The 17,209-nt window shown below is 39.7% G+C and overlaps 1 protein-coding gene and 1 pseudogene across 1 annotated transcript in view; both read right to left on the reverse strand.

Annotated features, from left to right (window-relative positions):
• The window catches only part of SIL1 (SIL1 nucleotide exchange factor), a 232,707-nt gene that overhangs the window by 97,057 nt on the left and 118,441 nt on the right, over nucleotides 1-17,209 (reverse strand). The gene's annotated exons all lie outside the window — the stretch shown is intronic.
• On the reverse strand, nucleotides 13,687-13,837 carry LOC135270684 (U2 spliceosomal RNA; annotated as a pseudogene).

Genomic DNA, 17,209 nt, shown 5'->3' on the forward strand with positions numbered 1-17,209 from the left:
TTGTTGCCCACAGTTCTGGAGACAGGGAAGTCCAAGATCACACCAGCAGTTTCAGTGTCTGGTGAGGGCCTGTTCATCATAGAAGGTGCCTTCTAAGTGTTTTCACGTGGTGGAAGGGGCCAGAGGGCACTCTCAAGTCTCTTTTATAAGGGCACTAATCCTATTCATGGGGCCTCAACACCTCCTAAAGGCCCCACCTTCTAATACTATCATATTGGGTATCTGAGAACAACCTAAATGTCCATCAATTAATAAATGAATAAACAAAAGTAGTATATCCATATAATACCATTTATCATTAAAAGGAGCGAGAAATACTGATACATCCTACAGCATTGATGAACCTTGAAAACTTGAAACAAGTGAAAACCAGATATGAAAAAAGCCTATATCATATGATTCATTTTACATGAAGTGTGCAGAATGGGCAAATCCATAGAAACAGTAGCTTAGTGGCTGTCAGAGGCTGCAGAAGGAAGGAAGGAGGATTGACCACTAGTGGTCTGGCGTTACACAGCGGCAGTAATTGCACAACACTGTGGATATACAAAAAAACAAAAACAAAAAAAGCCCACCAAATTCCCCCTCAAAAAAAAATCATGCGGGAACTAATTTCAGATTATACAAATCCCTTTACTTGAAAAACTATTGCATGCCTTTAGGGAATCCATCTGCGACTGCGGTAATCATCTAATGGCAATTTTCTACTTCCCTCCTTCTTTAACACATTTATTAATTGGGATTTATTTCACTGCAAGAAAAAAATTGTAACTCCTCCATCTAATTATTTATATTAGTATGAACTCATGGATATTTTATTCTAAGGGTCCAACACTATTATTATTAATTTTGTTGCTCAAATTGTTTCAGCCTGAGCAATCAGAAGTGCCTTCAGCTTGGCTCTTACACTGCTTTGAAAAATCTTTTCTCCCCACCATCATTTTCTTTTTAAAAGCATTTCCTTACTTTCTGGTTCCATAAGATGTTCCAAGTTCATCTTGTATTTTCCTTTCCCCAGCCCTGGATTCAATCACTTCTTAAGAGCCCTAGTTTTTTTGTTCTGTCTTTTGTCATTTTTTAAAATTGGATAACAGTGTTTAGAAGCCAAGATCTGGGTGCTAGGTGTGTTCATTACTACTAGGGTGTTGGTATTTCTAAGCCCTCTCAGTAGGCGGGGCAAGAAATGTGTGTGTATGTATGTAACAAAATACCTTAGACTGGGTAATTTATAAACAATACAAATTATAAGTACACACACAAATTTTAATTATATATGTATACACACATACATATATACATACATTTACACACACACACACATATATATAGTGATAAGGTTTAGCTGTGTCCCCACCCAAATCTCATCTTAAATTGTAGCTCCCATAATTCCCATGTCATGGGAAGCACCCGGTGGAAGGTAATTGAATCATAGGGGTGAGTCTTTCCTGTGCTGTTCTCATGATAGTGAATAAACCTAACAAGATCTGATGGTTTTATAAAGGGCAGTTCCCCTGCACACACTCTCTTGCCTGTTGCCATGTAAAGAGGTGACTTTGCTACTCATTCACCTTCCACCATGATTGTGAGGCCTTACCAGCCATGTGGAACTGTAAGTCCATTAAACCTCTTTCCTTTACAAATTACCCAGTCTCAGGTATGTCTTTAACAGCAGTGTGAGAACTAATATATATAGTTTAGAATATATATATATATGGTTTAGAATAACATCCAGGCCCTCCATGTAATCATCAATCATTAATGTTTAAGGGACACTGAGTTCACTTTCTCTGATTATCTGTGCCACAAACAACAAAAGAAGACATCAGCAGATGTTCACATATCTATACATACAGACATCTATATTCACGCACACACCTGTATTTCTTGCTATGTTACTGTTGTGTGTATATATATCCATACATCTATATTTCTATATTTATCTGTATATATATATTTAAAACTACAAGTTTATACTGATACTTCAGATTCCATTCTAATACATGGGCTCATTTGTCTTCTGACTTTACTTATTTATAACTTCTTTCTCTAACACTGAGAAACCTGGCTCTTATTATCTACAATATATTTTGTTCTAGTATACAAATAAACTAGTTTCAAAATTGTTAACCCATATCCCTGTGAGAAATACATTTATCAAACTAGATTACAGCATGCATGTACAGTTCTGTCTTTAGCTTTACAGTACCTGGGGTCAAGATACTGTTTCACAAAGTCACTTGGGCCAGTTCTTCCCTGTCCACTTCATTAAGGTTATGTTATTAATCAGTAATACTTGCTTCATTTGTTAGTATTTGTATTGCATTTTATGGCTCCTGCCCCCTCCATATCCTGGTTGGCTTAACTATTTATTTGGGGAGCCCATGAAGAGTATGTGAACTATAACTACAGTTCTAAGAGTCAGAGCCATACAAAAAGAACAGTGTTCTGTTCTCTTTCATACTTTTTTTTGTATAGTTACTGTTTTTTTAAGCCATCAGGCTTTGAGGTTTTTTGTTTATTGTGGCATCCATTCCAATGGGCCTGAAATAAGAAATTTGAAAGTATCATACAAATAACAGTTCTTTTTTCTGAAATTATATAGTTTCTATCTTTTTTGTGTTAAAATGTCCTTTTAAAAAAGGAGATAATAATAGTGTGTTTCCATATTAAGGCCCTTAACTCAGCAAAATAAAAAGTTGGCCTTAATCCTCTAAAAAAATTATTTTTTTTGGTTTAATTCATTCACTTCAGAGGGCAAAAAAAGAAAAAAAATATATTTTTAAGTTTTTCTGGTCCATAGAACACCACAGCCTAGAAACCACCTCTCCATTCTACCAACCTTCCCTAGGACATTTGAGAATTATTCCCACTGTACACTTTAAATAGGTGAATTGAATAGTATATAAATTATGTCTCAATAAAGTGGTTGTAGAAATGTATTCCTCCAGATAAAGCAATACCATCTCTTTTTGAATCGCTGAATAGTCTATCAGATGCAGTTCAGTGTGACAGTAAATAGTTCTAGGGGCCAGGAAAGAGAGCTAAGGCTCAGGGCCTAGACACAGACCCAGGAGTGCTGTTCTCGGAATGTCAGGAAGAGGAAAATTAGCCTACGAAGCCTGAGGTCATGAAGCACCAGGGCAAGAGGAATCCTGGCAGAAGGACAGGTAAGAAATAGTGACCAGGAGGTAGGAGCCATGTCAAATGCCCACAGGAGGCAGGCGGCAAGAGAGTGAGGAGGTTCATCTGTAAGAAAACAGGAATGGTGAGAGCTGTGAAAAATGCCCCTTCTAAAAGTATTCCATTTTAAATACAGAAAAGACAAAACATATGGCCAGTTTGTAGCTAAAAAATATAGTTTACCTATTAACAAATAATACCTGGCTCAGTCTTTGCCCCAACACATCCCAGTGCTTAGAAACTTGTCCCTCCCAGACTCCCAGTGACAGGGCCTCCTCAGCTGGTGCCCACAGTGAGGCTGCTATGGAGCCTGGCTGCCCTGCTTCAACCACGACAGGCCAGCTGGAATTAATGCATGGTGCTCTTGGGTCTGCCTTGACATTAGGAGCTTTGGTAGTTATGGGACTTTAGGAGGGGTGAAAGGGATGGGATGTTCTCCATGGGCTCCTGCCTGGAAATATCCCACTCCAGAGACTTCCAGTCCTACGTGGACACAATGGAGAAAGTCAGAGGCTGCCCCGGCTTGCTGTGCTACAAGTCCTGGGACTCTGCTTCTCACTAGGCTGTCTTTGTTGGCTGGGTGAATTTAGCCAAATTCCTTTATCTTTCTGAATCTTCATGCCCTTATGTGTCAACTGAAAAGAATTTATCATGTCTGTTTTCCCTAATGTGCTACATTGTTGTGAAGAACAAATGAAAAAAGAACTGTGTCAGTGCTCAGAAGAAATAAAAAGTACTTCAGGAAAAGCAGCCCCCAAAACAGCCCAAAAGGTAAATGTCAACCCAGATGAAGCGAAGACAGTTTATTTGTCAAGTCCTACAGATAGGTGTAAGAGTAAAAACTCCCAGTTATGTTGAGTTTCTGAAGGGCAGGAACCAATTATTTGTGCCCACAGCTCAAGCTCAGCTCCAGGCACACAGTGGGCCTCCAGAAAGGTCAGCTTGAACGCCAGCTCCCTCTTCCCCAGACCAAAAGGAATACAAAAATATAGAACAGGAAGCAATGACACTCACCTCGCTGGGGCCTCCAAGCTCCTAACTAGGACTGGTCAGAGCTCAGACTTTACAGGCCCAGTTGCCATGACTACCAAAGCCCTCTCCTCCTGCTTCTTTATTCAAAACCCCCAAACAAGTCCTGGCAAGAGCCCTGCCTTACACAAATGAGCATCTATCCTGTCTCCAAGGCAGGACTTGAACGGAACCAGTAACAAAATAACATGCACAAACCTCTCTAGGGTGCTGAACTCTGAAACAACACTTGATGTTACTGTGTTTTTAAGGGAACCAAAAAGGGAGACCTTTTTTTAAAAACGAGCAAAATATATAATGAGCCATTCTGGTTCATAGTTATATTTATGTATTTTTTAGAAGGACTAAACAATGACAAGCTGAGAAAAAATAGAAATATTCTCCAAACTGATTTTCACTCTGAATCATAGAGAATCTAGAATCTGGGCGGGGCCTTAGAAGGGTTCTCCAGCATAGCTTCCAGGGAAGGGGAGAAATCTCTAAGCTGCATGAAAGCCACACAGAACAAAAGACTCCAGTTTCCCTTAGGGAACAGTTACCCTGACAGCTCCCACCATCTCCCTCCACTACTACCCCACTACCCTCCAAAATCTCATCTGCGGCAGCCTAACCCATGTCTCCTTTCTAGTCCTCAAGGAGGACAAACTACAGCTGGTCACCAACCGTTCTACAAAGAATTCACAAGAGTAATGCTTTCCACGGACAAGAACTATCAATGCTACTTAGATTTCCTGTGTTCTGGTGAGAGAGGTACCTTGAACCGTTATCAGGACAAGGCTCAAAGTAACCACATCTGGGACATGGTGAGCCTCTTTCCACAAGTGGCTAGTCCACAACCATCCCCTGAGGACAGGGCAAGAGTCTGCTCTTTTCCGAGCATTCTTTCTGCCACAACTTACCATATGCCCACAGAGGGCCACTGCTGTGCTGGGCACTGGGAAGTATACTACCGTGAACAAGACCAATGCCTGCCATTGAGAAGTATGAAGTACATGGGGAGAGAGGTAGCAACACTTAGATTTCCAAGTCCAGAGAACAGCTTTCAAGCAAGCAATGAGTAACTCCCTATGAAGCATCTGGAGCTCAGCATATAAAACAGGCAGACAAGAAATAGGGAGCCCACTTGGCAAACTGTTATAATTGTCCTAATCAGACATAATAAAGCCTGAACCAGAGGAATGGGTAGTGAATGAGAAGACTGACACAGCAGTAAGGGATGATTTTGACCAGAAAAACTAGGAATTCTGTCATGGCCCTGCAGCACTCCTACTGAAAAGAGCATCAGACCTTTAAGCATGTACAGTTACTCACTCCTTCCACCAGCCTAGGGAACCTACCACAGCCCCCGAATTTAATAAATTCAGGGATGGAATAAAGAAAACCAGGGGTGAAGGGGGCTACTTTCATGCAGAGACCCATCATGGGCATCACACCTGTTTCCTAGCCAGTTGATGCCTTGGCTCCCCTTTGATCTCCACCCTCAATGTGTCCCACGTTCCTCTGACTTAGAGGAAGACCCAGTAAGTGAGGCTAATAGGCTAACAGGCACAGCCCCTTACTCAGAGCACTTGGGCTTTCACATCCATGCTGGGAATCTGATCTTCAATAACCCAGCTCACTGCTGTGGTCCACTAGCTCCTGCCATTTCACTGTTTATAAGACAAACTCCCCATCTCCCACCTGCTTCCTTCACCCCTACAAAACTTTGAACATGTTCAGACTTCATTCAGTTTTCGATTACGTATACATGATAGTATGCGTTGGGGGTGAGGAGATTGAGAAAGGACTTGAGAAAATTAGAAGAGAAAGGAAATAGCCAAGAAACCGCAGGTCAGGCAGTTGGGAGTAAACCACGGCAGGGCTATAGCTGGCCTGGCTCTCTAATCCCACTTAGAAATTATTGAGTCAAAAAAAATTTAATTCTCACTATAATTGAAGCTAACCCTGAGATACTGATAACGAGCTTTACTTCATAGTAAGGAGGGAAACAAATTGGGAAATTGGAAGTGAAGGAGTTAAATGTGTGTTTCCCAGAGGCCTTAGCACCACACTGCTCATTTTCTGGAGAAGACTCTTGAGGATTCCAGAGTGCCTGCATTTCCCACCCAGGCACAATTTCATTAGCAGCTCATTAGCAGGAGTGGTGCAACCATTTCTGACTCTTGTTTTTCATAATATTTATTGGTTAATTGACACTTTGAATACAGGTTGACTGAGACCCAAATGGAAGTGCTAAAACCACTCATTAGTCAAATTTAAAACACACAGATTGTATTCTAAACATACCCTTTGTTCTCATTTATTTTCCTCAAACAGAAGTCATAATTTAATAAGAGGGTTAAAAAAGCAAAGTGCCAAGATATTGTGCTTCAATTTTTAATCCTTTTCTTCCCCTATCAGTCCCCAGGAATCCTGACATCATAATTGGCTCTTGTTTGTTCTCGTTTACAGCACCTGTTACCACAGACAAACATGGTTCTATGAAGTATTTCAGACCAGTATCAGCTACTACTGACCTCTACAATTTCCCTAGTGCCCCTGCCACAAAAGCCTCTCAGTTTGGATACTCCCAACAATAGAAAAGAAAAAAATCCATAGGGATGCCTGCAGCAAAATTCTTAGGGTAGGATTTCTCTCCAGACCAGCTCTAAAGCATGGAACTCCACATCTATTTTATTTATTGTGAGGGGGTGGTGTGTGCAGGGGACAGGGAGGTGAAAATGCCAATCAGAGTGGGAGAAGAGACAGATGAAGCAATAGGTACAGTGTAGAGATGGCAGTTACAGAAACAACTGGTCCTAAGTCCTTGTCCACCTCCCATTGGAGGAGCCCCCCCCCTTAAATATAGGCAACTTTAACAAAACCTGAGCCTCCTTTCACCTGTCAAAGTGTAATGACAATCCCAATTTTCTGCCTTTTAGCTTAAAGTTCTGGATCATTGGTACTTAGAGACCTACTAAATAGTGTTGTGCTTTGCTTTCTTCATTTGTATTGCTGGTTTCACTAGAAGGAATTGCAGCCTTTAGCACTTGGATGACCTAGGCAATTGTTTAGCCTGGTGGTAAAGGGCACAGACTCAGGAAGATCCAGTTCCAGGTCAAGTTCCATCACTTAATAGCTCTGAGACCTTAGGCAAATAACACCTATGACTCACCTGCAGAATGGGCATCAGAGTACCCACTTCACAGGGCTCACAGGGTTCAGTGAGAGGAATGAGATCATGCATAAGAGATGCTTAGGGCTGACACCAGATAGTTCTCAATAATATTCTCTGCCTGGCTCTTGCCTCTCTGTGACCTGTTCAGTTTTCCCAGCTATGAGAAAGGAACCAGTGCCATGCCATGATAAATGCTCAAACCGAGTGTTAATCGGCTCTCAATACATACCTGATTGAGTTCTGCAGAGGAAAGAGGAGTACATGATTTTTTGGAATATTCATGTCAGGCTGCCTCATTAAGGCTGCAAAAAATTCAGTAACAATGAAGGCTGCAGGGCATCCAAATTGAGAGGGCAGCAAATGAGCTGTTTAAACTTAGCCTGTACCACACGGAAAACACCCACTACAGCTTTCCATGGCTCAACCAACCTGCAGGCCACCAAACCCATTTAAGATAGGTCAGCCTCTGTCCCACTCCCGAAAAAAAATCAGAACAGAAATCAGAGGCCATATCCAGCAGCAAAACTGAAGCAAATGTGGGGAGGATTTAAATGAGCACAACTGCCAGCTGGCAACAAGGAAGAAAGGCTTCAGGTTTCCTGATAAACTTAGCTCAGTCACAAACTTAAGCCAGTTTTGCAACAATGCACCAAAGGGCTTACAAAATAAGCTACCCTGCTCTGGCTTTCTGCTCCTCAGAGGGCTGTGCTGGGAGGTGCCCACCCAAGCATGGGCAAGGAGGCCTGGATGTTCTGGGCCAATGCGCACAGGTTAGTGCTCCAGCAAGCCTGCTGCTGTGCACACTTCCAACAAGCAGCCTGCCTCACACCTCCACTCCACCCTCACAACAGCTGATGCTGCCCCAGCTGCACCCTCATACGCCCAATCCTGGGCAACTAATGGGAACTCTGCGCTGTCACTTGATTATAAACACTCTACCCACTATACACTCCCGAGACCTCTCCACGTACCCAGGAAGAAGTATATGGAACCTCTGACCTTGGTGCTCCCTCCTATTCATAGGCAGATTCAAGCCCTACTGCCTACTTGTGGCCTGGATCCCTTTTAACAGAAGTAGTCTCCCAACAAGTCATCTCCCTGATATCCTCTTTCAAACCTCCATTTCAGATTTATAAAAAAGAAGGCAAATCCCTCATAACTTCAGGACCTCAGCACCCTGAGCTTGAAAGAACTTCAGGAGATCATGAGACCCAACCGCCACTGAAAAGATAAATGTTCCCTCCGTGTGCCACTGCAGTTAAGTATTGCATCCCTCAGGACAGCCTTGTTGGAACTCTCCTTCTTACAAACCTTCAGTGGCTCCCTGCTGCCCTCCGAAGTACCAATAATACTACCTCATGGTGTTCAAGGCCTGCCTAACCTAATGAAATCCTTGCTGATATTCTCTGCCTCATCCACAGGTACCCCAGGTACCCCATGCTCTGGCCAAACTCTCCCTATGCTTTTTTTAGTCCTCAATGCCACTGTTTTCCTTGCTTTTTGCCTGTGAAATTTCAATGCCTTTTTTTTTTTTTTTTTTTTTTTGAGATGTTTCGGTCTGCCACCCAGGCTGTAGTATAGTGGTATGTTCACAGCTCACTGCAGCCTTAACCTCCTGGGCTGAAGCAACAGTACATTTTTTAATAGCCTAGCTTGAGTAACAACTCGATGCAGTTTTACACATTACCTGCCCATCCTTTCAATGTCTAGTGCCTTGCTTATTCTTCTGTAATGGCACTTCCTCTATTCATTTTCTCTTAGTCATTTGGGTTCTTGTTAATCATTAAACAAACATTTACTGATCACCTACTATGTGCCAGGTTTTAGGAAAATTAAAAGTGAGACATGGCCTCTCTATTCTTTTTACTTTATTTTTATTTATTTATTTTTTTTTTGAGACAGGGTCTCACTCTGTTGCCCAGGCTGGAGTGCAGTGGTATGATCACAGCTCACTGCAGCCTCGACCTCCCAGGTTCAAGTGATCCTCCCACCTCAGCCTCCCTAGTACCTGGGACTACAGGCATGCACCACCACATCCAGATAATTTTTATATTTTCTGTAGAGACAGGGTTTTACCATGTTGCCTCTCTACTCCTGAAGAGATCACTGGTCTAGTGAGGGAAACAAATACATAAAAATTATGATATATTATTCTTAAAGTCAGAACATCTTTATATTCCCTACACTGCTGCACAGAGTGCTTGGTACATAGTGACTGTCCATTGTGTACATGTTCTAAAACAAAGATGAGTGAGCATTATGGAAAGAAAAACAATTTCCTCTTTCTGAAATGTGGGGCAGAAGGATGCATTTTTGCAAAGACAGTCTTTAACTTGGGATCAGGGGAAAATAAACTTTTTATTTTTAAATGTATTTAAATTCCACAGTATCACTCCTCGACCCACAAGGAAAATATGAGAAAGGTACAAAGACTGAGAATTGCAAAGACAGAAACGAGCAAGTGGTATAGATCAAAATAGAATGGGAAAGAAGTGTTGTTTAGTTCTTAACTACTACTAAACCACATGCATCAGACTTTATCATGGGCTTCAGAGTATTATCACCTCTGATCACAGGATTTGATGGATGAACTATTGGTCATAGCTCTATAACTGCTCTTTCTTTATCCTTAAACATTCAAGTATTTCCTAGTTCATTAAGCAGAAGGGGCTGGTGGTTAGGAAAGCAAGAAGAACAATATTACTAGAGACCAGCTGGTGAAGTCTCTGAGATTATATGTCAAAGTTTTAAGTATACAATTACATTTTTCTAAAAAGGTCCACAGGTCTCATTAGTTTCTTAGAGAAAACTGTAACTCACTCTCCAAACATATATATAAACACTCATACCTTGAGGAGCCTCTGGGCCAATAATGGCAAGGCCATGCACCAACAGACATCCTTACACTGCAGGTAAGGATAAATTAGTGCAATGCTTTTGGGCATCTGGCAACATCTATCAAAACTGTTACTGTTCATTCCATTTGACCCAGAAAATGCTATGTTTAGGAATTTATCTAATAGAAATGTTTGTGGAAGTGCACAATGATATATGGATAGAATGTTCACTACAGCATTCCATTAATCGTAAACAATGAGAAACAATACAAATGTCCATCAGTAGGGGGTTTGTTACACAATACAGCATATCCCTTCCATGGAATGTATTAGTCTTCAACAAAAAAGGGGGAGATTTGTACTGACATAAAAAGATCACTAAAACTAAGCAAAAATAAGTTGCACATATATGATTTCATTTTTCTTTTTAAAGAACATATGTTAATGTGGCAAGGGCAATGTCATCTAATCTACCAAATCCTCACATAAAAACAGACTCTGACTAGATAGCAAAACTAAATCTATGAGCAACATTTATATCAAAACCAAGTGAAAAGGGATTGGGAAGCAATAAGTTGGCTGAGAGACCCGAGAAAAAACAACTAGGTAGCTGATAGGCATTCACTAAAAATTACAGTGGGCCAATGGATAACAGCAAGTGAACCTATGTCTAACAGTGGACAAGGACAAGAAGTCTAGGGTAAGACTTCAAGGGGCCATAGCTGTCTAACCCCCTGAATTCCCAAAATTAATTAACCAGTGCTCCCTACCAGGACAGGGCCCCACATTTCTGCTAAAGGCGAAATCAAAACTGAGTAGACTTGGACAACAGAAATAAAGGAAACAGAGTCCAGATGAAACTGGAGGAGGAAAACAGAGTCAGGAAACCTCATAAAGCAAGCTGCCATGTTTTTGAACACTACTTGAAAACAAGAGAAGAGAAAACTTTCTCAAGCTTGACTCAGAATGAAAAGAGAAGAAAAAAAAAGAAAGAAAGCACTATGGATTTAGAAAAGGTAATTAAAGCCATGCTTTTTTCTAAAAGTTCAAGAAACCGCCGGGCGCGGTGGCTCACGCCTGTAATCCCAGCACTTTGGGAGGCCAAGGCGGGTGGATCACGAGGTCAAGAGATCGAGACCATCCTGGTCAACATGGTGAAACCCCGTCTCTACTAAAAAATAGAAAAAATTAGCTGGGCACAGTGGCGCGTGCCTGTAATCCCAGCTACTCAGGAGGCTGAGGCAGGAAGAATTGCCTGAACCCAGGAGGCGGAGGTTGCGGTGAGCCGAGATCGCGCCATTGCACTCCAGTCTGGGTACCAAGAGCAAAACTCCATCTCAAAAAAAATAAATAAATAAGAAACCTAATTTCACATAAAAATGAGCAACAGAAAGTATTATGGTACAATCCTATACAATAAAATTATAAAGAAGAAGAAAGAAAAGAATAACATCCCTACATACAATGAAAGTATGCCAGAAAGACGTGGGCACAAACATAAAAAAACAGTAACTTCCTATTTCAAAATGCACTAAAGACATTTGTTAAATGATACAAGATACTCAATAACAAAAATCAGAAATGAGGCACTAGAGGCTATGTATGGTGGCTCACACCTGTAATTCCAGCACTTTGAGAAGCTGAGGCAGCAGGATCACTTGAAGGCAGGAGTTTGAGACCAGCCTGGGCAACCAGGAGTTCAGGATCAGTCCAGGCAACATAGCAAGACCTCATCTCTACTAAAAATAAAAAAGTTAGTCAGGAATGGTGGCACACACCTGCAGTCCTAGCAACTTGGGAGGCTGACATGGCAGGATCACCTGAGCCCAGGAGTTCAAGGCTACAGTAAGCTATGATAGCACCACTGCACTCCAGTCTGAGTAATAGAGCAAGATTGTCTATAAAAAAAAAAATTAAAAAGAAATGAGGTACTAGAACTCAAGGAAGAATCAGAAATAAAAGAGTAAATATTCATAACAGAAAATGCCTTAAGATAAATAGAACATGAAAAGGAAGAAACTGGAAAAACTGAACAGAAATGGGAAAAAGTAAGATTTGTAACAAACTAATAAACAATGAAGAAAGACAAAGACGATCCAACATAAATATAAGAAAACCTAAACAGGGAAACAGAATGCCAAAAGCCATGTTCCTTTTTAAATGCTCAAAAAACCTAATTTCACATAAAAATGAGCAACAAAAAAGTATTATAATTTAAGAAACCTTTCCTGAAATTAAAAAATACTTAAAACTATGTATTGAAATAACACTGCATACCTGAGAATATTGACCAGGAATGTCCAACAGTAAGGCATATTCTAGTAAAATAATTGGATTTTAAAGGTAAAGAAAAGATCATTTGGGCAGACAAGCAAAAATCAGCAAGTAACTTATAAAGAAATTAGATTGTCATCAGTGTTTTTAACAGCAAAGCCTACTGCCAGCAGAAGATGAAAGAAAATGTGAGCCAAGGATTTTATATCCTACCAAAGTGCTTTGGGATGTAAAGAACAGAGGCAAAGTTAACATACAAAAACACAAAGATTATTGTTTCAATGGGCTCTTCTTCCTGAAGAATTTATTCGAAAAATACATCTCAGACAACCAAATTAAGACCAGTGGTAAGCATTAAATATATAGTTACTTGTATAAATGACTTGAATAGGGGCTAAAAAGAAGGAAGTATGTAACAGCTATATACTCTGAGAATATACATACAACACAGCTGGTTAAGAACAATGAGAGCATATACACACAAAAAAGTTTTAAATTGTTTTCAGTAATACTATCAGGGATAGTATTACTGCCATTCTGAAACTGTTGTATGTATAAAATGAGATAGATCAAATAAGTAAAATTATTAGATATTCTAATTGTATAATCCCCTGTGTCCAGAATCAGGACTCACCAGTGTGGGAAAAAAAGAAACAGATGTAATATCGAAGAGATTAAATAAAAACCCTGTCGTCCTGAATATGAATAGGAAGGACCCATTTGAATGCATGAGGAATATTGTAACATACCTTTCCTATCTGTTGTCAACAGAAAAGGCCTAGAAACGATGATCAACACAATAGTAATGAGCGATCTAATGGCCAGAATGTAGCAGAGAAATGGCTAATTCCAGTCCTGGGAAGGAAATGTACAAGATGAGCTTAGAATAGCTTGACAAACCAGATAGCAAGAAAACTATCAAAGACTATTAGGGTAACAAGAAAAGAACTCACAGAACTCACTTGAAAACCTTCCACTGACCACAGATCGAGCAATTTCAACTTCAATAAAATTAATTACAATGAATTAAAGCCCATATAATCCATGAGTTCATAAAGGGAAAATAAATCATCTTAATTGATCATCTTCAGAGGATGACTAGGAACCAACTCATTATCTCAAAAATTGGTAAATAAGGAAAAAAGAACCAAACATTTATCCTGTCTTTCCTGTATGAACTTTACCACTGAGTAACAAAATAATATATATTGGGAAATATCTCTTTATAAAAGTAATGCAGCTAAAAATAAAAAAGAAATGACAGATTTGAATACCATCGTCTTGCAAGCCCACAAAAAAAGAATCAGTCAGACATTGAGCACTTCCACACTTGATCTTAGCCAAAAGGCCGAGAAGCGATGACACTGAGCACTTCCTAATGAAAGAGCACAAAATTGCCTATAGTTTTCCCAAAGGAATGGAACCTGTGTCTGATTGAGCCTCTGGATCCAGCTGACAATTTGCAAGAAATACAGAGGTTGGAGAAACATGCTGAACTGTATCATTAGTATGAAATCAGCAAAATTTAGTCTGGGAAATGGCCTGAGCTCTTCAACAGACAATTTATAAGAAAAAAAAAAAAACCGCAGAGGGGTGGAGGGGGAATAGGTAAGTAACTTGTAAATTCAAAGAGACTTAAAAGATACAACAATTTTGTTTCTGTTTTTGAGACGAAGTTTTGCTCTTGTTGACCAGGCTGGAGTGCAATGGGGCAATTTTGGCCTCCAACCTCCACCTCCCAGGTTCAAGTGATTCTCCTGCCCCAGCCTCCCAAATAGTAGGATTACAAGCATGTGCCACCACACCCGTTAATTTTGTATTTTTAGTAGAGATGGGGTTTCACCATGTTGGCCAGGTTGGTTTTGAACCCATGACCTCAAGCGATCTACCCGCCTCAGCATCCTAAAGCACTGGGATCACAGGTGTGAGCCACCACGCCTGGCACAACAACTTTTCTTAAATGGGCAACACTAAACTATAGTCCTGGGTGCAAAATTGAGTCATAAACTATTTTTAAAATGCAAAGAAGCAATTATTGTAAAAATCAGGAGAGTAGTTACATTTGGTAGGAGGGAAATATTATAGTTGGAAGGACCTGCTGATGTGCTCAGCAAAGTTCTATTTCTTGACTTGGATGTGACTTCACCTGCTAATAACTCATTAAGCTACACATTTTGTATAATTTTCTATATCAGTGTTTAATTTTACAATAAAGAGTTTTAAGAGTAGACATTAGTATATGTTGTCTCTGGTGAAGAAACTGGACTTAGAAGAACTTGTATTTCCTAAATTACACATTTCTATAATTAGGACTTTTTTATAGTAAGCATTCATCCCTTTTATTGTTAGCAAATTTATATTTATTTAATTTTTCTTGGATTTCATATTGCTAAAAACATGATACCTTTATGGAAAAAATACATAATTCCTTTTCTAGGCACAAAATAAATAACTTCAAAACTATTAAAAATATAAAAATGGCATATATTTTAAAAAGAAAAAGGGGAGGTAGCTGCAAAGAACAAACCAATAATTTGCTGTCTTTTATTATAGGAAAGGTTTGTTTGGGCTCCTTTAAAATATGTTGTTATATAATTGTGGTTATTATAAATTCTATACCGAAAACATATTAATACATTCTAAAATTAAAAGTAACTCAGAATACCAGTCATAATCAACATATACTATTCAAACACATACTAACACATCCTGCTATGAATCCAACCAATTCCAAAGTATATTGTGAACATAAAGCCAGAAATAAATCCTTGCATGAATTTACAGCCAACTGATTTTTGACAAAGGTGCCACAAACGCAAAATGGGGAAGGGACAATCTTTTCAAATAAATGGTATTGGCAAAATGGGATATCCACGTGTAGAAGAATGAAATTAAACCCTTAGTATATTTTTGCATATACCATATGCAGAATCAAATCAAAATGGATTGAAGACTTACATGTAAGACCCCAAACCATCAAACTACTAGAATAAAATACAGGAGGAAAGCTCCATGACATTAGTCTGAGAGTGACCTTTTAGATATGACCCCCAAAAACACAGGCAACAAAAGCAAAGTAGACAAACAGAATTACATCAAACTAAAAAGGTTCTACACGGCAAATAAAACAATCAACAGAGTGAAGAGACAACCTACAGAATGGCAGAAAATATTTGCAAACTGTACATCTGATAGGGATAAATACCCAAAATAAATATGGAACTGAATAGCAAAAAACAAATAACCTGATTTTAAAGTAGGCAAAGGACCTAAACAACTTTGGGCAAAGTTCCCAAAAGAAGACATACAAATGGCCAACAGGTATATTAAAAAATGATCAACATCACTAATCATCAGAGAAACACAAACTAAAACCACAATGAGGTATCACCTCACACCTGTCAGAATGGCTACCATCAAAAAGACAAAAGAGAAGTGTTGGCAAAGTTTGTCAAAAAGACAAAAGAGAAGTGTTGTATAGAAAAGAGAAGCTTTGTACACTGCTGATGGGAATGTGAATTATTATAACCATTATGAAAAATAGTATGGAAGATCCTTAAAAATTTAAAAATAAAACTACCATACGATCCAGCAATCCCACTACTGGATAAACAACAATAGGAAATAAAATCAGCATATTGGGACTGGCGCAATGGCTATTGCCTGTAATCCTGGCACTTTGGGAAGCTGAAATGGGTGGATCACTTAAGGTCTGGAGTTCGAGACCAGCCTGACTAATGTGGTGAAACCCTATCTCTACTAAAAACACAAAAAGTAACCGGGTGTGGTGGTGCACACCCGTAATCCCAGCTACTCGGGAGGCTGAGGCAGGAGAATCACTTGAACCTGGGAGGCGGAGGTTGCAGTGAGCTGAGAACATGCCATTGCACTTCAGCCTGGGCAAGAAAAGCGAAACTCTGTCTCAAAAAAAAAAAAAATTCAGCATGTCTAGAGATGTCTGCACTCCCATGTTTACTACAACATTATTCACAATAGCCAAGACATGGAATCATCCTCAATGTCCATCAGTGCATGAATATAATACAGAAAATATGGAATACAATTTATCCACAAAAAAATAAGGAAAAACTGTCATTTGCAATAACATGGGTGAGCCTGGAAGAATTATGTTAAGTGATATAAGCCAGGCACAGAAAGACAAATACCACATGATCTCCCTTACATGCAGAATCTAAAAAAGTTGATCTCATAGAAGCAGACAGTAGAATCATAGTTAACTGGGACCGGGGTGGTTGAGGAGGTGGGGTAGAGGTTGGGGGGATGTTGGTCAAAGGATACAAAATTTCAGTTACATAGGAGGAATAACTTCAAGAGATCTATTGTATAACATGGTAACTATAGTTAATAATATATTGTGGTCGGCTGCAGTGGCTCACGCCTGTAATCCCAACACTTTGGGAGGCCAAGGCAGGTGGATCACCTGAAGTCAGGAGTTTGAGACCAGCCCAGCCAATATGGTGAAACCTCGTCTCTACTAAAAATACAAAAAATTAGCCAGGTATGGTGGCAGATGCCTATAATCCCAGCTACTCAGGAGGCTGAGGCAGAGGTTGCAGTGAGCCAAGATCGCACCATTGTACTCCAGCCTGGGCAACAAGAGCAAAACTCCATCTCAAAAAAAAAATTTAATTAATTAATTAATTGATAAATAATATATTGGATTCCTGAAAAATGCCAAGAGAAACCATGTAAAGTGTTCTCACATATATAT

Source organism: Aotus nancymaae, unplaced genomic scaffold, assembly GCF_030222135.1.
Source record: "Aotus nancymaae isolate 86718 unplaced genomic scaffold, 86718_ANA_hifiasm-v0.15.2.pri h1tg000064l_1, whole genome shotgun sequence".
Classification (NCBI taxonomy): Eukaryota; Metazoa; Chordata; class Mammalia; order Primates; family Aotidae; genus Aotus; species Aotus nancymaae.